Source organism: Leucopleurus acutus (genome assembly GCF_964270905.1).
Source record: "Leucopleurus acutus genome assembly, chromosome: 12".
Taxonomy (NCBI): Eukaryota; Metazoa; Chordata; class Mammalia; order Artiodactyla; family Delphinidae; genus Leucopleurus; species Leucopleurus acutus.
The window spans coordinates 66,685,316-66,708,595 of NC_139154.1; the positions used below are offsets into that span (position 1 = coordinate 66,685,316).

The 23,280-nt window shown below is 38.6% G+C and overlaps 1 long non-coding RNA gene across 1 annotated transcript in view; it reads right to left on the reverse strand.

Annotated features, from left to right (window-relative positions):
* LOC309970043 overlaps positions 1-23,280 on the reverse strand; it is a 147,772-nt gene that overhangs the window by 53,033 nt on the left and 71,459 nt on the right. The window contains exon 3 of the long non-coding RNA XR_014326664.1: positions 7,063-7,110. This is a non-coding gene — a long non-coding RNA (uncharacterized lncRNA). The remainder of the gene's footprint in view (positions 1-7,062; positions 7,111-23,280) is intronic.

A 23,280-nucleotide genomic window follows, 5' to 3' on the forward strand; every position in this document is an offset into this window, starting at 1 on the left:
TGATCAATTAAGTGGGTCTGATTAATATAGATATTATTTCTGCTTTATATTTTGATAAGTGCTATTGTGTCCCCCAAAAGATGTTAAAGTCTTAACCCCTGATAATTGTGAATATGACCATATTTGGAAATAGGGTTGTTGCAGATATAATTAAGTCAATATGAGATCATACTAGATTAGAGTGGGCCCTAGAACCAACGACTAGTGTCCTTAAAAGTAGGTTGTGAAGAGACATAGACACATGCAGAGGGAAGGCAGTCATGTGAAGATGGAGGCAGAGACTGGAGTGATGCAGCTGTAAGCTAAGGAATGTCAAGGATTGCAGACAACCAAGGATTGCAGAAGCTCGGGAGAGGCAAGGAAGCATTTTTCCCTTGGAGCCTTCAGAGGGAGCATGGCCTTGCTGATACCTTGATTTTGGACTTCTAGCCTCCATAATTGCAAGAGAATAAATTTCTGGTTTTTAAAGTCGCCCAGTTCATGGTACGTTGCTATAGCGGTCTTAGGAAACTAATACAAGTATTTTCGTTCACATTAATTTTTTTCTTACCTATTGTACCCCAGCACTTATCAAACTACTTTGCAGTATAATGGGAGCTCAATTAACACATGTTGAAGGAACGAGTGAATTGAGTGTGTATGTGTACAATCTGTGTATGTAGAAGCATATTGGTATACTTTCTGATCTACCTCACTCGTTTTCCATTGCAATGAGTCCATGAGTCTATAAATCCACACATGTGGACTGAATAAATAATGCCTATCATGTAAATGTACTTCTTATTTTAACTTAAGAGCCATACAAATAAACAAAACTAACAACTGGCAAGAATTCCTACCAAAAAAGTCAAAGTGACGTTACATTTGTTAATAAGAAAGTAGGAAAACATGAAAACAGATGGATTCAGCTTGAATTAAGAAACCTTCATTTTTTTCCCCCAAATGCCATTCTTGGTAGCCTTCCTCTCCTCGTTGCTGAAATCAACTCATAATCCTACGCTGCACAGGGCTTGTACTGCACCAGCCCCTAGGTCAGTGTTTTTTAAAGTGTACTCCATGGATCACCTGCATTAGAACTACCTTATAAAGCTAGAATAATTAAACAGTGTGGTATCGGTGCATGAAGAGACTGATATACAGTTGACCCTTGAACAACATGTGTATTAGGGGTGCTGACCCTCCATGCAGTTGAAAATCTCCATATAACTTATAGCTGGCCCTCCATATACACAGTTCCTTCATATCCACAGTTCCTCCCTGTACACGGTTCCACATTTGAGGATTCAAATAAAACCAGTGTATAAGTAGACCTGCACAGTTCAAACCCATGTTATTCAAGGGTCAACTGTAGTAGTGTCACAGAAGAGAAAGTTCAGAGTTAACACAAATTCATATAGAAATCTAGAATATGATAAAATGGGCAATTCAAGTCATTGGCAGTGATGAATTAAGGAATAGATTATTCAATAAATGTTATTGGGGAAACTGCATAGCCATCTGGGAAAAATAAATAAGTTGCAACCAAATTCTACATATTATTCTAGAATAAAGTCTATATGACTTAAAGATTTAAAATTTAAAAAAAAATCTATAAAGGTACTAGATGAATTTGTGGAATAATTTTTCACAGTCTTAGAATGGGAAAAGTCTTTCAAAGTATAACTTAAAACCCAGAAGTCACTAAATAAAATATTAATTAATTCAGTAACAGTTACACTTTCATAAAAAGCTGTCCCGCAGAAGTCACCAAAAGGAATTCAAAAGCTAAATGACAAACTGAGAAAAATATTTGCAACTCATATCACAGCTTAAGGATTTATTTCCCTAATGTATAAAGAGTTTCTAAAAACCAATAAAATAAAGATCAAAAGATACAGTAGAAAAATAGTGAAAGGAAATGCACAGACTTTACAAAAAGAAAATACAAATGACTCAAACATATTAAAATATTCTCATCCTCTTCTCTTATGGTAAAGGAACTGTAAACCTAAACACCAGTGAGGGACTTCCCTGGTGGTGCAGTGGTTAAGAATCTGCCTGCCAATGCAAGGGACACGGGTTTGATCCCTGGTCTGGAAAGATCTCACATGCCGCAGAGCAACTAATCCCATGTGCCACAACTACTGATCCTGTGCTCTAGAGCCCGCGAGCCACAACTACTGAGCTCGTATGCCACAACTACTTAAGCCCATGCGCCTAGAGCCCGTGCTCCGCAACAAAAGAAACCACTGCAATGAGAAGCCAGAGCACCGCAATGAAGACTAGTCCTCCGCTCGCCACAACTAAAGAAAGCCCACATGCAGCAAGGAAGACCCAATGCAGCCAAAAATAAATTTTAAAAAAACACCACCACCAATGAGATACTATTTTGATGTACCATATTGGCAAAGTCAAAAAATTTGATAATATACTTTATTGGCTAGAGGTCATGAAGAAATGGTGCTCATGCTGGTAAGAGTGTAAACTGATATAACTTCTGTGAAGGGCGATTTGGCAGTATCTATCAAAATCACTTATTGTTTGGCCCAGTAATTCCACTTCTAAGAATTTATCCAGATATAATCACTTATGTGTGAAATGACATATGTACATGGTACTTGTTGCTACATTGTTTACAGTTGGGAGAGATTAGAAACGACCTGCATGTCCATTGGCAGAAGATTGTAAAACAAACTATGGTTACTCCCACACTGAAATACTATGTAGTCATCAAAAAGGAAGAGGAAACTTTATATACAGGAATGGCAAGATCTCAAAGAAACATTGTTAAGTGAAAAACAAAACAAAACAAAAATAAACAAGGTTCAGAACAGTGTGTATGGCATGCTACCATGTGAATGAAAAGGAGAAAATTAATACATAGTTTTTGTTTAATATGCATAAAATATTTCTGGAAAATTACAGATTCCTAGAATGTAATCCCTACCCCAGACTTTTGGAGGCAAAATCTGCACAGGCATTAGTTCTAAAGCTTACTAAAGATTGATAAACACTGACCTTAGGGGGTAAAAATTTGAGAATCACTTTGAGATTTGCTGGCTCAGTTCCAACATGTAGCATTTTGCCCTTTTTCTCAAATCCAGTCTATTTACTCCCGGGACCTTAGTTCTACTAACTAGCTTCCTATCCCTATGACCTCATCACTGTCCCAGAAAACTACTTAGATCCATTATGTCAAACTTCTTCTTTCAGGTACGTAGGAGTCCTGAGCCACTGACCAGGGTCAACATATCCAGAACCAGGATCAAACTAAACATGCACAAAGCTGACAATAGCTCCTTCTTGATAAGTACATTCTGGGAAGAGAGAAAAACTCAATGGAGTAAGCAGAGAGCCAAACCAGGGCCTTAGATTTGGGGTGATAGCAGAGGGCAGAGATGATAGAGGAACAGGCTGAGAGGAGGAAGGATTATACATGTCCCCAAAGGTGACAGGACTGAAGATGCCTTTTAAAGAGAGCCAATAACTATGCCTCTGGTTGGGAAAAATTTCAGACCCCTTGTTCTTCCTGAACCAAAGCTCTGCCTTCTCTTTCTAAGCATTACTGCCTTCATCAACACTCACCTCTGAACTGAATCATGTGGCTGGATCTCTGTTATCTAATTCCAGACTTCCCTGAGCTGCCTGCCCACCTGCCTAAATTTCTAAATACCTCCTGTTCCCACCAATCATGAAGTATGTGTTTGTATATCCAATCTCTCCAGACACATTCTTAGGACTGAGCTTGCTCTTAGAACCTGCAGCTGTGTTTGTTCTCCAGTGAGCCATCCCCCATTGGTCTGATCTGATTCCTAGATCCCAGCTCTCCAGGTCAGCACTGTTATCCCAAAGGGAACCAAGCCACATGGGGTCTATATCCTAGCTGCTGGTTGAAATTTATATCACAATTTAGATAGGAGCTCTGCCTTGAATGATGTGGTCTGTGAACACAACTACCTGCAACCACATGAAAAGTGAATAATCATATTGATACAGATTCAATTCTAGGTACGGACACCAAAGGAGCAAAGATTTGGCTAGTCTCATACTGGTACAAGTACAGGCCCTTAGTCATCAGATGTCAGAAAAATAGAAGGGCAGGTAGGTTAATGGATAATGGCTAGCAGAGGTTAGGACCAATTAAAGAAATGTCAGGTCAGGCAATCAGAGTCCTGTGATATATAAATCTGATTCTGAGGCAACGCCTGCCTCAGACCACTCTTTGCCAAAGCAGGTTTGATATAGGAGTGTGCTCAAAGCTTCTCACTTAGGTAAGCAATCATAGGTGGCCAAGGAGGGAGCAAGAGAGTGACAGAAGGTTCTAAACTGTATATAGGTAAATATACAGCTTGGTGTGGTGGGGAGAGCACTGGACTAGGTACCAGTAGACCTGAGTACTGCTCCTGAGTCCTCTCCGTGCTCTTTGTTCCAGTGATCTCCACCCCGACCCCAAATCTTGCCCAATTGGGCCTCCTTGCTTTCAATTCAGCATCCCTGGTTCCAGGAAACTGTTCTACATCCATCCTCCCCACCTGACTCTGATGGCCTAGAGCAGATACTTGGCTCTTTATGTCTGTTTGGTAATGGAGCATTCCCAGCAAGAGCTATCACCATCAGCAATCTTGGCAACACTTTGATCCCTGAGTGTGACAGCCTTGTATCCTTATCAGCTGAGGACCCTGTCTATGAAGTGTTTAATTTCCAAAGGAAATGTTGGGCCTACAGAAACTTCTAGCTAAGAACAGGGAACCAGTTCTCTTTACATGAAATGTCCTAATCTTATTAGTATAAAGAGAGATTTTTAACTATATATATATATATATATATATATATATATATACACACACATATATATATATATATTTTTTTTAATGAAGCAGAAACATTTTAAGAGAGGAAGAAACATCACACTGGCCTTTGAGGGATTTATTTGTCTTCAATTCTGAAGGTCCTCCATCTTCCCACATTCAATCTGTGGACTGAGAACTGGTCAGGAAGTGGCCTCTGCCACAGTTGTACCCAAAATGTCAGCAATGCAGGTAAATGTTAGCAAAGTAACTGTCTTCTGCTCTAGATAAAATTCTGCCTGCTCAGATATGGGAACATATGTATAACTGATTCACTTTGTTATAAAGCAGAAACTAACACACCATTGTAAAGCAATTATACTCCAATAAAAATGTTAAAAAAAAAAAATTCTGCCTGCTCTTTTCCCTCCTTTCTCCTGGACACAAGTCAGCAGTTAGCATAAGGAAAAAAAGAATTTCACATTTCCTAAACATTTGACACATTTAAAAATCTCCTGAAAACTCATTTACTGTTGAAACGTTGAGGCTTTTCTACCACAATGTCTTAACCTATCTCCCTACTGACCAGCCATCCTAAAAAGTAACCTTCATTGTCCCACTGCCCGTCTCAAACATTTTTGAGAGTATCTCATATTCCACAGGGTGAAGTAAAGCTCTTCACCTTGGCATTCAAAGCCCTCCGTCAGGCCTTACCTCCTATTAGTCCCTTAAAGAAACTCTTAATTCAAGCCAGAAAGGCCACTATTAAATATCTTACATATTCCTGGTGCCTCATTTCCACTGCTGACATTTCCCCTTCCTTTCCACTTATCCAACATTTATAGTTTTTTAAATATCTAGCTGAAGTCCTTCCTCCTTCACAGTGGAAGATCACCTAGCCCAGTGAGTTCTCTCTCCTTGTCACAACTACAGAACCTGTTTACTAACTGTTCTTTTCATTTGGGATGTTGCTTTGTGACAGGCCTTGTATTTTCAACTTGTTTTTCAAATCCACTTATGTACATATTTACCTTTTCATCTTTGATGTTTGACTTTGAGGGCAAGGATCATGTCTAGATTAGGTTAGCACACAGCAGACTCACAATAAATATTTACCAATTTTAACTGATTGACAGTTAAAAGATGACAACCCTTTGCTTTGATCTTTTCCCATAACCCTCCCTACTTGCTTTTTATCATGAACCATTCCAGTTCCAAAAGGCCAACATTTTCTTTCTGTCTAAAACCTGTCTAAAATTCTAGGTTTTAACACTGGAAGGGAATTCTCCAGAAGAGACAGGGCAGCTCTTCAGATAGTAGGAGGGCTATCTCCACGACTTTCACCTTTTTTTTTTTTTTGTCAAGGAGGTCTCTTCCTCCATGAGCTTGCTGCTGCCCCTTAAGCACTCTGATTCAAGGTGAACAAACTAAAAAGATCTTCTCTAGGGTCACCTAGCACAAAATGGACCTGCTTTATTAAGCAAAAGGAAAGGGAGGCCAAAAGGAAAACAAACACAAAGAAGAAAATGTAAAAGACTTACACATTATAAATTTTGAATCTTTCTAACATGAGCTCAATCCCGAGGTGCTCAAGACCTGTCCCATTCCACAAGGCATCTACAATGTCTACACTTTATCCCCAGATAAAGACAGCCAAATTTTAAGCATAAACAGTTGAATTCTTGTTTCTTAGTCCTCAAATTCTCTAAAGCTGAAGAGTGACATTTTATAACCTTCTACTCACTTGTTGGCTATGTGTCCTAAATTCTTTCTTTGCTCAATGTGCTCTTCTGTAAAATGAGGATAATAATAGTAAAGTAAAATAATCATAAAGTTGATGTGGATATTGAATGAGATAATCTAGGTAAGGCAGTTAGCAAATGGAAAGCACTCAGTAAATACTATTATTATTTCACAAGCAAGACTGACAGATTAGGCGAGATAAAGGGGGGGTGGGTTGGAGAGAGGGAGAGAGAGAGGGAGAGAGATTTCAATTTCAACTCGACTACCTAAACCACCCATCTAGGGCCCCTCCATCTCCTCTTTCTGGTTTCTTCTGAGGAAGACATGCCTCTCAGGCACAATGACCATCTTCAAGAACACAGGTTCACTCTTTCAGTCCCAAACAACAATTATATCTTAATACAGTACAATAATTGTTACACTCAGCATGGTAACAGAAGAGTCCGCTCTTTATGTTCTTTTCTACCTGCCCAATAGTTTCAATGTTTTTCTTGGTATGATGTAAGCATGCTCATTCTCCCTACCTACAACTATTCCACTCCACTGTCCTTACCTCAAGATGAAAGATCACAGGCATCTCTTTGTCTTCCTCCTGAAGCACCTGTAAAAACCACAAAATTGTTCAAACAGATCACATATGTGACCTTGATAAAACCCCTTTTCCTCTCTGGGCCTCTGTTCCCTTATTTGTAGGTAAGTGGGTCTGACCAGATGATCTCTAAGGTCCCTTCTCACTCTACCATTCTCCACTACCAAAATAGGGAGACATTAAACCAGAAAAGTTAGTCTGGAGCCTTACTGCGGAGAGCTTTGAATGCTGGATTATGGGTCCACTTAATCTCATAGACAGGGAAATTATGTGACTGGAATTTATTAACAATGATGTTTAGGAATAGGGAGTCCAGGGGAGAATTAATGAATCTTGAACAGGAGAAATGGGTGTATCGTGGGAAGGCAGAAACTTTCCAGCTTGGTAAATAATTGGATATAGGGAGCAAGGGAGGACGTGTCAAAGGAGCTGGTGATTGGGATGTTACTAACAGAATTAGGAGGCTGGTTTTGCAGGTTACGTAAAGGAGAGGAGGCTGGTTTTGCAGGTTACATAAAGAATTCTGTTTAGACATACTCTACAACTCAGCAATTCCACTCCTAGGCATAAACTCCAAAGAAACTCTGGGGACTATATAAAAAGATACATGTGGAAGAATATTCATTGAAACATTGTTTGCATAACAATAACCTGGAAATAATTCAAATGCCCATGAACAGGAAAGTAGATAAATGAATTTTGGTATAGTCACACCCTGGAATATTATACAATAGCCAAAACAGATGGACTGCAATGACACACTGTAACATGGATGGATAACAGCAATATAAGTTAAAAAGTAAGTCCCTTACATACAACATGGTATCCTATTTACACAGTTATAAACAATGAACATAAAGAATATTGTATTATATTATATGTATAATATATATGATTATAATACATATATAATCCTTTGAAGGAATACATATTGACACAATATACAAATAAATCAAAAAATGATGAACATAGGATTCAGGACAATGCTTACTTTGGATGTGGAGAGGCATTTTGATGCAATAAGGGAGCCACATAGCTATAGATTATTTTCAAGGAACTAATTTTCATGTTAGATTTTCAGGTGTTTATTACATTATTTAAAATAAACTAATTAAATAAACAAATACATAAGTAATCAGAAGGAAAAATGTATTAAACATAAATTATTGCTGTAAAAATAGGTCTCAAAGAATATTACAGGGGTTTAAAAAAATATAACAGAAGATAAAAGCACATTGGTAGAGAAAGAAATAAAAGAGAAAATAAAAACATCTCAGAAATGAATGCTACATTAGAAACAACCAAAAATAGGGGGAAAATGTGATAAAAGTATGTTAAGACATGAGGGACAGGCTAGAGTGAAAGACATTAAAAGAGTAAAAATATAAAAATTTTATAGATAAGGTATAAAAAGGAGAATCAACTTCTTGAAAAATAGAGATGTGATAGAAATACTATTTAAAGAAACAATGAAAGAAATGTTTCCTGAAATAAAGACTTTAATCTGCAGATCAAAAAGTTACACCATGTATTTGGAAAAAATGATATAGAAAGGTGAACCCAAGATACGTTCTGCAGAAGCCATTCATCTTCAAAGATAAAGAACTAATCATATGAGAATCCAAGCAGAAAAGGCAGGTTACTTCCAAGGAGGAAAGACTTAGGTTGACTTCAGACATCTCCTCAGTGATATTCAAATGCTTGAAGATAATGGTCCAGGTCTACACAGTTTTGAGAGCATGAAAGCATAACTCCAAACTCTATATTCAAGTGTGGCAAGCAAAGGTTGCTGGTTATTTCTCCATATTCATTTTCTTCCTTCTTAACACTGAGAACACAGATTTTGAGCTAGACAATTGCCATCAGCTAAAAGACTATATATCCCATAGTCATGTAATTAAGTTTTATCTAGTAAAATACACGCAGAAATGTTGTGTGCCACTTCAGAGAAATCTCCTTAAAGGTGGGGGCCTATCCTTCTTGACTCCTTCCTTCATTCTGCTGCCTGAAATCTGAATACGATGGCTGGCACTCAAGCATTCTTAGACCATGAGGACAAGGACTATTCTCTAAGAAATGGTAGAGCAGTAAGCTGGAAAGACTACGGGTTCCTGACGAGTTTATGGTGCTCTGGACTTCTATTATGTGAGAAAGCAATAAACTTCCAACTTGTTAAAATCTCTTATGTGTATGTTTGTTGGAGGACAAACATATTTTTAGTCAGCCATACTTAACTCAGAATGATTACAACAGGCAGATGCTCCTCAGATATAAAGAAAAAGGACAGGATGTATCAAGCTTGGAAATAAAATTAGGTGATGAAACTCAGCCAACAAAAATCAAATCAAAATAATATAGGAATAGGGAATATGGAAGCCATTGTAAAAGGATTAATAAATAAATTTTAATTCATTTAAATATAAAACTGAGATTAAATAACTGGGAATTATGGTCACAGAACAGAATGTAAGTAATAACACAAAAATCAAGAGTATGGTGGAAGAGTAAATGTGCTAATTTTCTCATCTTGCATCACATGGGATCCATAGATATAGTCTAGAAGAGAATTTTAAAAAAACTTTTACATAATGATTCCAACCTCTTATTGTTTTTCATAACTTCAAAAAATTTAGGAACTAATAACTTTCATAGTGAAGAAACATTTGTCTAAAATTCAGCAATTCTTACAGTTTCACTTCAATTTCCTTTAACTTCGTTAAATAAAAGTAAAAAGTTATTTTTTGTTTTAAAATAAGGTGTAGTGTATGATTCACATTTTTGTTCACCAATTAGTTTCATTTTCACCCTACCTATATTTACCTATCTACCTACTTACTGTCTGTCTGTATCTTAGATGTATATTGAATATCTTAAAGTGTCACTTGTTGTAAGTCTAGATGGGGGAATTTCTTTTTTTATTTCTGTATTTTAATAAGGATTATGCATTAATTTGATAAATTATCAACTCTAAAAACCAAGTTTTTTTTTTTTTAAATAAAGGAATTCTCCCACTTTCTTCTGGAAAAATCTTGTAACTACGCACAAATGAAAATGAATACTTACCCCTAATAGAACTTATATTTCAAGCTTTTAATTTTATTATAATTATAATATAAACAGAGGTAGTAATGTACAGCAGTGACTTTGGCATAAAAAATCTATATCCACACCTCTAGTCATATAACTTCCTGAAGGCAATACCTTACAATTGTACTCTAATTTTTGTCAAAGGGAAATTTTAACTTCACAAGAAAATGTATTTTAAAATAAAGTAGGTAGAGAACGCTTTATCCTCATTTTATAGATGGGCAACAGCATCCAAGGCAACAAACCTAAATAGTGGCAAAGCTGGGATTGGAACTAAAGTGCTCTAATTTCCAGACCAGATGTTCCCAGAAAAAGACAGTTACTGTTATTTTCCCCTTGTTGAATACAACTGGCTTTCACGGCAATAAGATAACCAACACATACTCAACAGAGCCATTAGTTCAAAGAATTTTCGACTTGCAAGGGACCTTAGAGGTCTTACGTGGGCATTCAGCAGAGGGCCTTGGCAATCCTCCTTTCTACACCCAAGCTAGAGCACAGCTGATGTGCCTCTGGGCTCCCATTTCAGAGATCACCATTTTGGTTTTTTTTAATCTTATCTGATTTACATACTAATGTTTCACATAAGATTCCATTTGAAAAAGAGGCTGGTTTCTACAAATAGGTTTTAAACCACTGATAGCCTAATCTTACAGAAATAGAGAAGTGATTTAATATAATCATTGCAAAGTGAGGAAGTTTCAAGAAGTACCAACCAATTCACAGGAGAATAAGCAATCTTGGACCAAGCTTATTTTGAGACTGCCTGACATCATTCCATTTAGAAGCAGCTGCTTTTCTGAATTCACACTTCTCCTTTTTTCTAAGCCGCTAGTTAACTAACTCAAGTGTACAGACTGTACAAATCTTACGTGGTCAAGAAATTATAGATTTGATGCATGAACAAGAACTGGAGAAAAATTTCAAATGTCTTGCCTTGTAATGTTCCATGGTCTAACTTTGAAAATTGTCTAACCAGAAGCAGCTGTCTGCTGTTAAAAATGTGGATCCATTTTAAAGGTAGCAGGAACGTTCTTTATTAGATATAAATATCACTATGCTTCTGAGGTTGATGAAGTCAATTAAATGGAGGATGTAGGTAATTTAATAATTTACATTTATCAAGTGCTTTACAGATTATAATCAGTAAAATAGCATTTGGTACACTAGGAAGAGCACAGGCTCTAGAATGAGACATACCTAGCCTCACTGCTTAGTAGATGGGAAACCCCAGTCTAGACTATTTACCCAACTGATGTTTGATTTTATCATCTGTGAAATGGAACTAATATGAGGATTAAGTGTAATGACACATAATGAGTACCTAAGTATTCCTCAAGTAACTTTAATTTCCTTTCCTCCTTTTTCCTGGAATGTTGAATATAAGTGAGATTTTTATTAATTGGATCCTATTTTAAATATACAGGAGTATAAGCTGTAATATATGGTAAATTATTTTTTAATGCAGAATAATTTTGCAATCTGAATCATAACCAGTAGTCAGTATATTGCAATGAAAAGAGTACTGGGTCAAAAATCAGAAGACTTTCATTCTTATCTCCATTCTGCCACTTTTAGGTTGAACCCATATGAAATGACCATTTTTACCGGTCACAAATGGTTGAATAAATTTGTGGTGCTGGATAAACAATAATCTCTCTAAGATTATTTCTTCATTAGATGAAGTTTAGATAACTACATTCATTCATTGATTAAATATTTATCATTTGCCTATTATCTGGCAGACATTGTTTTAGCTTTAGCTTATGACGATATAGTGAGGAATATAACAATGTCCCTTTCCTTTTGGTACTCTATTCAATAAGGGAGACATAATAAACAAGAAAATAAGCTTACAAATCATAAATTTTTCAGGTAGTGATAAAAAATTCAGTAACTCGTGGATTGCTAAGGTTTGATTCAACTTGAAAATTGTAAAATACCAGGTCATTTTTGTAATAAATTATACTCTTTTCTTACTGAATTAGTTTAATAGAAGATGTATCTGCAGATAAATTTGTGCTTCTTAAAAATAGAAACAAGTACCAAAATTGTAGGAAATCTGAAAGGGAATCTTTAGAAAACCTCAAATAAAAGGATTTAGGAGATTATATTAGGAAATAGGTTTGGCTGCATGTAACAGTAAGAAATGCCAAATAATAGTGGCTTAAAGAATAAGGGTTTTTTTTCATGAATCAGGAAGTCCAAATCTAGTTGCTCCAAAGCTAGCATGGTACCACAGTGCTTATCGGGTGGCTGCTCTTAGCCATCTTTACCATAGACTTTCTTCCTCACCCTTGTTGCTTCATGGTTGCAAGATGGCAGATGGAAATTCCTCTGCAACACTATACCAATGTGACAGGCAGAAAGAACATAAGGGTCAAAGGGTAAAGCTTAACTGCCAGCTTAGTTTGCCTCCTTATAAAGAGTTTTCCCAGAAGCCTCACCTAGCAACTCCCACTTACAGCTCATTAGCAGGAACTGGACTACACTTAAATTTTCAGTTGAGCACTTGGCTACCCTAAACAAAATCAGAATTATGTTAATGAGGAGTGTTCAGATGAATACTGGCTAGAGAACTGGCAACATCTACCAGAGGGATGTACCAAACTTCGCTAAGAAATATGATTCTGAACATCTGTGAAACAAACATATACCAAGAAAAATCATTACTAAAAGGAAACTTTGACATGTGTCTTCTTATATATCAAATACTGTTTGACATACAAATAATTTCCAGTTGCCTTCTCCAAGTTCTACCTCCCATGGGTCTGTAAGTAAAAGTAAGTTTTACTTTTTATTATTTACTAAAGTAATGCCTATCTGTAATATTTACCCAAGGGCTTGGTTTGAATAAAGAACTCCATTTATCTTAAATGATTTTCTGTTTTTTTCCTTCCACATAAAATTTAAGAAGACATAAACAAATCCAAGTGATGAACTACTAAATAGCTAAGGGGTTTGAAAAAAAGATCAAGAAAACAAAATCCAAGAGGGTGACAGACATACAAGGATGCAGAGGTCCCTAGGATTATGGGAGGGTTCCACAAGTCGGGTGTCCCTTACCATCTGAATTCTAGCAATCTAAATATGTGTATACAATCTGGTAAAAATGTTTACCAAAGTTCACTATCCAAATAAAAAATCAGCTAAAATGAACCCATGGGTGTATATCAACTAAAACATTGTAGGTGAATGCTGAGTGGCTCCTTGAGGGATCCCTCACCCTGCTGTTCAGAGAAGCTCTGGATCAGAAAGTGAGAAGTACAGGTACAGCAAAGATAATGGGATGTCACATTTGAGATTAGGGTACAGAGAGACTGTGATTTCTGTCCTGCTTGCCCACTCTAGCTCTCTCTTGTTTGCTTGCTCTGAGGGAAGCCTGCTGCCATGTTGTGAGCTGCCTGTAGAGAGGTTCATGGGGCAAGGAACTGAGGGAGGCCTCTGACCAACATGAAGTGAGGAACTGAAATCCTCAGGCCAACAACCCACAAGGAACTGAATTCTGCCAACAACCCATGAGTGAGCGTGTTATCAGATGCGTCAGCAGCCCCGCTGGCACCTTGACTGGGGCCTGGTAAGAGACCTTGAGGCTGAGGTGCTCTGCTAACTTGCACCCAGATTCCTGATCTACAGAAACTGTAAGATAGTAAGTGTTTGCTGTTTTAAGCCTCAAATTTTGGGGTAATTTGTTACCTAGCTAAGGATAATTAGTACAGGAATGCAAAAATCTTTACCAGTTTTTAATATTTTGGCATATAAAAGAACATGTCTTGGTCATATGGTATTCTCTTTTATATATATGGAACATCATACTCCTTGGTATTATCAATAAATAAAAAACGTACTGGGGGGACTTACCTGGTAGTGCAGTGGTTAAGAATTCGCCTGCCAGTGCAGCAGACACGGGTTCAATCTCTGGTCCGGGAAGATCCCACATGCCGCGGAGCAATTAAGCCTGTGAGCCACAACTACTGAAGCCCATGCACCCTAGAGCCCGAGCACTGCAACTACTGAGCCCACGTGCTGCAAGTACTGAAGCCTGCGCCCCTAGAGCCTGTGCTTGGCAACAAGAGAAGCCACGGCAATAAGAAACCCGCGCACCGCAACAAAGAGCAGCCCCCGCTCACCGCGACTAGAGAAAGCCGTGCGCAGCAACGAAGACCCAACGCATGGGCTTCCCTGGCGGCGCAGTGGTTAAGAATCCACCTGCCAATGCAAGGAATACGGGTTTAAGCCCTGGTCCGGGAAGATCCCACATGCCGTGGAGCAGCTAGGGCCATGTGCCACAACTACTGAAGCCCACGCACCTAGAGCCTGTGCTCTGCAACTGAGAAGCCACTGCAATGAGAAGCCCGCACACCGCAACGAAGACCCAACACAGCCAAAAAATAAATAAATAAAATAAATCAAAAGAAAACACACCAAAGACCCAATGCAGCCAAAAATAAATAAATAAATGAATAATAAATTTATTTAGAAAAAAACTTACTGGGCAATACAAAGTATGACAAATTAGGGCTCAAGCTAGCCAGAGAGCAAATGTAAATCCCCAACCCAGAATCTGTGTTTACTAAATACCAACAGAACTGAATCGATAGACCAGAGTAGATGACTGAACCTTGAAGATAGAAAGAGTTTCCACTTGATCCAATAGGCCAGTGGTTCTCAACCCTTAGCAGGAGTCAGAATCACCTGCGGGGCTTGTTAAGCCACAGATTGTGGGGCCCACCTTCAGAGTTTCTGATTCAGTATGCCTGAGGTTGGAACAAAGAATCTGCATTTCTAAGAAGTTCCCAGGTGATGTTGTTGCTGCTGTTTCAGGGGCCACACTCTGAAAACCGCTGCAATAGGCAAGAGTTTCTGTTGTTTCCTGTTGGGAGGCAGTGACATGTGAATAGCCCTCCCAGACAGCTCATAATGCATGAGAGAAAGAGCAAGGCTGAAGGGCACCAACTTGGAGCACCTGTGAGGCTCTTGCTGAGATAATAAGGTGCTGGTATTGGGGAGCAAGGAGCTTCACAGCAAGGGAAATTAGAAAGGAAATATTGAAAGTGCTTGCTGACTTCAGTTCTCCTCCAAATACTGCAGTTTAAACAGTCACTGTAGCTACAGAGGGAGAAAATCATATTGCTGTCATTACTAAAGAAAGTCACACAACCAGGTTCACCTGGCTTCCCATGAGAGACATGAAGTACCATTCAGCATGGCTCCTACAAATCAGGTGCTCTGAACTCTACTTACTGCTATAATTAACTCTACCCATTCTATTTACCTGATAGAACTGTCTTTGGGCTTCCAGATGGCCCTAGCTTCCTCTAGGATCATCAGCTGGAGACCCTGAAAGCCATTCAAACCCTTCAGATTTGTGCCTGATCTGATTTACTCAGTTTCAGAACACAGGGTGCAATTTTCCCTGTTGGCATCCGTTGTCTCTATTTCCAAGTTGAATACGATTCAAAGAGCCAAAAGAACACATGGTTGTATTTATTCATGGGCTGTTTTTGAAATGCATTTATTTCATTGATATTCTAGAGACAGTGGCGTTACTAGAGTGTTTTCCAAAACACACAGCCCATGGGAGTGCCAGTTTCCAGGTCTGTGGCATCTGTTAGCGGATGTCATAAGCAGTGGTGGTGGGGTGGCAAAGAGGGCCTTCTTTGCATCTGTACCTTGGCATGTGCCCCTAAACACTTAGTTACCTTGCATTTTTCTTATAATTCCTTGCAAAGCATTCAAGAGTTATAGAGTGATGAGAATAATGTCTAAGTGACAATTTCAGATGCTGTCTTATTTTTGCTCTTTGGGAAATTGTCTACCTTCCAGCAATTTCTAATACCAATGTCTCCAAAACTGGCAGCATCAAACACTGTCCAACGATATCCATATCCATGGTTGATTTACAAGGAAAGGAAAAAGCAAAGCATCTTGAGGGTTGAGAGGGTGGAAATTTATCCCCAAGGAGCTTCCAGTCTAGCAAGTACAGAGATATTTGTGAACAACTGAACAAGCCAGCTGGTATAAATAAAATATCAGGGCCAAAATAAAACATCTCAAATGGAAAAATCACACATTTTAAGTATTTTTAAAATGCAATGAACATAATTAATTTCCAGTATTATCAGTAGGCATTTCCAAACAGAAATGAGTAGAGGCCCCTAGACCTGAAAGGTGAGCAAATACTGAAGGAATTCTTTTCTGCCTCCCCTTTCCATGATTTGTTTATTAAACTTATTTCTTGAGTAAACTTCTTAACAAGCAAGTGCCCTGGATTCCCTCAGTCTCTTCTCTGCCCCACCTCCTTGGCACAGGGCTTGGCGCTAAACTTACATGCACATGTACTATGAGCAAAACATCCACATAGATACATACAGCAATTACAATTGTCTTTGTTTTGTTTTGTTTTGATTTCACCTCTTTTAATAAAACCTCTATTTAAAGGTGCTAACTTTTAAGTTGAACTAAAGAAAATACTTTTTTTTTAAATTGCAGTGATATCTCTTAGACCAAGATAACAGGGAATACTTACTGGTGGAATCACAATACAGTAAAACAGGGTTCCCATCTCACTATGCAGATAGGCTAATACTAATATGTCTCCATTCTACTGGCAAGTTTCAGAGTGAACCTTCTCTGTATTCAGTTTCTCTGAGGCCAACCTTCCCTGTAAGGTTTAAAGGTTACAAAACGACCAGCCCCTTTCAAAAGCATGGATTTCTCTGGCCTTTTAAATTCTTAAACTGTCCAATTTCTCACATTCATCAGACATTCACCTCATGGCAACCCAAACCCACAAGTACACTTACTCCTATCGGGTTGCTGACATCGCTTGGAAGGTCTTTTCAGTTAACCTTTTTCCTGACCACCCCACAATTTCCTCTGGTTTGTTATTTGACAGACCATCCAAATACTTTTTTTTTAAAATAAATTTATTTATTTATTTTTAGCTGTGTTGGGTCTTCGTTTCTGTGTGAGGGCTTTCTCTAGTTGTGGTGAGCGGGGGCTACTCTTCATTGCGGTGTGCGGGCCTCTCACTATCGCGGCCTCTCTTGTTGCGGAGCACAGGCTCCAGACGCGCAGGCTCAGTAGTTGTGGCTCATGGGCCCAGTTGCTCCGCGGCATGTGGGATCTTCCCAGACCGGGGCTTGAACCCATGTCCCCTGCATTGGCAGGCAGATTCTCAACCACTGCGCCACCAGGGAAGACCCAAATACTTTTACCTAAGTCATTTGCTTCCTTCCTACTGAAAGCTTTTTACTGCTGCCACCAGCCCCTTTCTTCCTGAGCAAAGATCATGTTTTCTTCAGTTCAGGCTCTGTGGCACACAGTCTCATTTCATAAATTTGAGTAAAATTCCACTTTTTGAACTGCTTGTTGGGGGACAGGGGCAGGTATTAATTATAAACTCAGTCATAGAGGTGTAACAATTAATTGTGAGCACCTAGAGTAACTACATTTAAAACTCATAAAACATTTCAAGGGAAAGGCCTTCTAGGTCCTTCCTATAATTAATTAACAGGTAAACAGCATTCGTTTTAATTAGCATATCCATTTTTTCTGCATGAAAAGAGTTCATTCTCTAACATGTTTTCATTTTTTCCCTCTGAAAACTTTTCTTTCTAGTTAGTTGTTTAATAAATCTTATTCTCATAGATAGCACAAAGGCCAAGTCAAAAGAGCAAGAACTCTAAATTAGTGGTACTAAATCTCAGGGCTGGAGGCATCCTTTGACTTACTGGAGGCAGAGGTTGGTGTGTACATATTTTAGCTCTCCTGAGAAGTACCAAAGGCTTCCCCCATCTCCTTCTCCTAAAGCAAACCTTTTATACTTTACCACTCCCTTCTCTGGGCCCTGGAGTCTAAGACATTACTTAATATTTGCCTGTTTCTCCCCTGGAAAATCCCCAATTTAACGCAGGCTACTTCATGCCTAAAATACACTGGTTTCTCTACTCGACCTTGCTGAGGAGTTTCCCAGTGTAAAAACAGCACCAAGAAGTGTTTTTAGATTGCCAGATAAGTGGGACCTGGAAACATTACAATTGGTTCCCAAGCTAATGCTCCTAGTGACCAGGTATGAATTTGGAAGATGGCTGGATAGTCTGAGCTATAACCTGTGTTGACAAACTAGAGCTCTATGGTCTAAACATCCAAGCTAATCACTACACACATATTCTGAACTTGAAAATAATAAAACTATAAATTAATAAAGCCACTTTTGAGCTCAATGACAATAGGGTTGAATGTGGGCTACATATCAAGAGACATGGATATAACCCTGTCCTCAGCACTAATTATAAGCTATATTACAGATCAATTCAGTGAAATGGTTTTATAGGCTAGTGGAACCTTCTGCTCAAAATCAGGTGGGAGTAGCGCAGATTAATCCCATCTGTTTTTCTATCAGTAAGGTTCTACTCTTTAATTTCTAAACTTTTTGATTTTGATGAATACTCTATTGAAATGCAAATATCTTTTGAAGGGGTCATACCAATCTTTTATCAGAGGACTTATTATAAACAGTTAATATTTTAGCAGAGCTTGGGACAAGTGCAACACAGGCCAGGGAGAGAAGAAAAAGCTGAGGCTAATGAAGGAGGAAGGAGGGCACCAAAACAAATTTTATTACCCTCCAAAACCGCTCTTTGGGGACTACCTTAATTCTCCCCTGCTGACTATCTCTTCATTGAGGCTGGTGGTCTCCCTGAACACAAGGTCAGGCTTCACAGTTGGATGATGAACAATGGCAACCTTGATACTTGCTAGCTTTCAATCTAAGTCATGTCCATCTTCCTTCTGTTGGTAAATGAATCCATTTTTCCTTAACTTCCTAAAACTAATCAGCTGTCAAACTGAGACTCTTATCTACACAGAAAGTGCAACACATGACCCTTGTTTGATTTTCTCTTTTCATAAGAATCAATAATATCAAACTATCCCTGCAATGCCAGAAGGCTGAAGATTTGTATTTTGAAAATAACAAACAATAAGGGAGGACCCATCTAAAATTTTCTTGTTGGCAGTCCAAAATATCTAGCCCTGCCACCAATGTAATTAACAGACAAAATGAACCCAAATAACTGAACTGCTGGTAGAGGGGAAGGAGATTATAAATGTGCTTCGTGACCAGTTTCAGAAACAAGGACTGTAGCAACCTCCCCTATTTTCTTCCTAACAAATTATATTAATAGATAATAACTGGTACCCCTTCTTCCTTACTATTTCATATAGGTATGTTGGTGGTGGTTAATAACTTAGTTCTTAGGTGACAGATTGTTCCTAAACTAGAAGAATAAACATTACCCAGAGAGAGGTCCAAGGAAGGGGATTTAAACATTTCCCCTTCAGAGAGATACTAAGCATGTTTTCATTTGCAAAAAGGATCATAGCATTTTGTTAGGTGAAAACATGTCCAGATTGTTACTGTTGTTTAGAAATTAAAGCACAGGAAGAAGGGTATGTATAGATGTTGAATGGTCAAAGGGTGAACTCTCACAGCTTTGGTGAGTCACTTTCAGCATCTATTCCAAATGCCTTATAGGAGCCTTCCTCTGCTGACGAAGCTGGAGAATTAAAGAGCACATTTCTGATTTCCTGACTCCTGAGTTAAGATAGTTGATTGAATATACACATCTAACTTTGCTTCCTCTTAAAACCCTACAAAATGTACAATAAAGAGATTTATTATTTTTTTTAAAGACATAAAACCTCTGGAGCTGGGAAAACAAGAGGCAAGAACAGTAATATTTTGGAAGCTGGATTGTGGCAGTGAGGAAGCAGAGAAACAAACCAATTTATACTGTAGGATTCTCAAAAGGTTCAAGAACTCACGGTACTGGGTAATACAGGAGCTGGGGTGAACAGGCATCATGCTGAAATAAGGAGGATTGGGTAAAAATGTCTGAGTAGCAGTTAGATCCTTAGAAACCCTTCCCTGTACCACAGCGCTGGGTAAGTGCCCTCCTTTATCCTAGCAGATCCCGGGGGGTTATTACCTTTGGAGGTAAAAGAGAGTGTTAGGACTGGGGAATGCTAGGCTCCTCTGAGGGCTGGATCCTGTACCCACAAATGGTCCACCCAGAGGTCCCAAAGGTAAACCTCTAGCTTGGTAAGTCCTACCCATTTGCTCAGAGCTTCCAGTGTTTTCATTCCTCACTTGGTTTAGTTTTTTCTTTTAAATAGGAATTTTGGGGGGAGGTATAATTTATACATAGTATTGAAATGCACAGATCTTAAATGTACTTGAGCAGTTTTGGCAAATGCACACATCTGTGTAACTCACACCCCTAACACAATATGGAAGATTTCCAACTCCCCAGAAAATGAGTCCCTCAATTTAAATCATGAACAGACAACTAAGGATTACCAGACAGACATCTGAGGAAAAATCCCAAAATGGAAGATAAAGACCAAAGCAAACAAATAGAGAAAAAGGAACTTAGAGGAAAAAGCCCTTTTAGGAAAAAAAAAAACAACTATATTAATATCCTTAGGGAGATGAGAAGAGTCTGCACACTGAATGCTATGAAAAAAATTCAGAGAACAAAAATAGAGCTCTTAGAAATTGAAAGCACGATAACAGTAATAAAAAAAAAAACAACTCAGAAAAACTCAGTAGAAATTTTGGAAGATAAAGTTGGGAAAATTTCCCAGAAAATAGAGCAAAAAGACCAAAAGAAGGAAAATCAGAGAGAAATGATAAAAAAGTGGAACCCAGTCAGGATATCCAACATCTAAATAACCGGGGAAGAAAGTAGCAATGAATAATTCAAGAGACTACCTAGGGTTTTCAGACTGAACGGGCCTACTGGATGCCCAAGAGAATGGATGGAAATTAGACTCACACAGAGGCATGTCATTATGAAATTTCACTGGAAACAAAGAAAAAATACTAGTTAAAAATTTGGCCACATAGCAGGAATCAGAAGAGCTTCAGATTTTTCAACAGCAGCATGTAAAACTAGAAGTCAATGGAGCAAAGCCTTCAAAACTGAAGAAAAAAAGATTCCTAATCTAGAATTCTATATCCAGTCACTTTATCAATCAAGTAGAAAGATAGAATAAAAACATTTTCAGACATCCAAGATCTCAAAAAAATTTACCCTCCACATACCCTTTTGCAGAAAACTGCTGGAAAATATGCTCCATTAAATGAAGGGAATAAAGTAAGAAAGAATACATGGACCACATGAAAAAGGAGATTCACAGTGGGGAGGCAAAGGGAATCTGTCAGATGATGGAGATGATGGACCCCACATGCCTGCACTACACAAAGCACAGAAGATCTTGTTAGAAAATCTGAGGCCAAGGACTGTGGAGAGCCCAGATGCATAGCTGTCCTTGCCTCCAGAGTAACTACACAGGCATAGTGAAGCCCATGTGCGGACAGTAAAGATGAAGAGACAGTAATGAAGGATGTTTCTAACACAATGGTACACTGAAGCCTGGGGTCTCTCTATGTCTTGGTAAAACTCTCCTGACCCCCATAGACTATAATGCAGAAAATAATAAAAATCTGCCCAGATAAATTCTGCATATTAATTTAAACTTTCAGGGACTTCCCTGGTGGCGCAGTAGTTAAGAATCTGCCTGCCAATGCAGGGGACACGGGTTCGATCCCTGGTCCAGGAAGATCCCACATGCCGTGGAGCAGCTAAGGCCATGTGCCACAACTACTGAAGCCCACGCACCTAGAGCCTGTGCTCTGCAACAGAGAAGCCACTGCAATGAGAAGCCCGTGCACTGCAACGAAGAGTAGCCCCCTCTCACCACAACTAGAGAAAGCACGTACACAGCAACGAAGACCCAACACAGCCAAAAATAAATAAATAAATAAATGTTCATATGTTGGGTGTGGGTGTATATATATATCTATGTGCTTGTATACACATAGACTTTCTCTGGATGGGTTGTGAAGGAAATTTACTTTCCACTATCTACATTTTTGCTCCTTTTTAATTTATCTTTTTACCCTGTGCATGTATTAACCATTCATAAAATGAACTAATGAATAAAACAAAATTTTTTTTTAAAAATTACAAACAACATGTCCATTGATTGAGTAATTCTACACCTAGGAATTTATTCTGTGAATACACCTGTCCACATGTGAAGTTACATAAATACAAGGCCGTTTACTGCAGCATTATTTGTGATAGTAAAGGACTGGATATTGCCTACATGTCCATTGAGAGGGGAATGGTAAGATAAATTACATACACCTGTGTTGTAGAATGTTTTGCATTCATGAAAAAAGAATGTAAAAGCTCATTATGTGTTGATATAGAATAATATCCAGGATATTCTATTAAATGAAAAGGCAAGGTATAGAAGAAAGTGTATAATTTGTTATAAAAATACAGCAGAAAAATGTCTCTGACCCGCACAACTTAAGTCAGATCACCCTGTTATATGTTATCATTATATTCTGTGCTTTGCCTTTGTGATACTTTTTTTTTGAGCCTTTATTTTATTTTTTTAATGTAAATTTAGTTATTTATTTATCTATGTTTGACTGCGTTGGGTCTTTGTTGCTGCATGCGGGCTTTCTCTAGCCACGGCACGTGGGCTTCTCATTGCGGTGGCTTCTCTTGTTGCGGAGCACGGGCTCTAGGGCGCAGGCTCAGTAGTTGTGGTGCACGGGCTTAGTTGCTCCGCGGCATGTGGGATCTTCCTGGACCAGGGATCAAACCAGTGTCCCCTGCACTGGCAGGCGGATTCTTAACCACTGCACCACCAAGGATGTTCACCTTTGTGATAATTATGACAATAGTAATTAATGATTATTTGTGCTAACAAAAAAATCTCACACTCCTACTCCTTGCAGCTGGTTCTGGGTGTGAAATTGATTGCATCAATTCAGTGCATTAAACAATATTTGGAAAACAGAAAGGGCAGGCACCACCTTCTCATGTTCTGAGCTGTTGCTGCTGACAGTCATGGTCAATCCTAGTGTCCAGAGATTAGCTTCACAGATGTGAAGAGGCAATTGCAGTGGCAGCTTTCTGATCCCTGGGATCACAGTCTCGGTGGTGTGTTCTGTTCTTAAACTCAACACTTCCAGAGGGAGCTCCTGAATCCCCACCTTCCTACTGT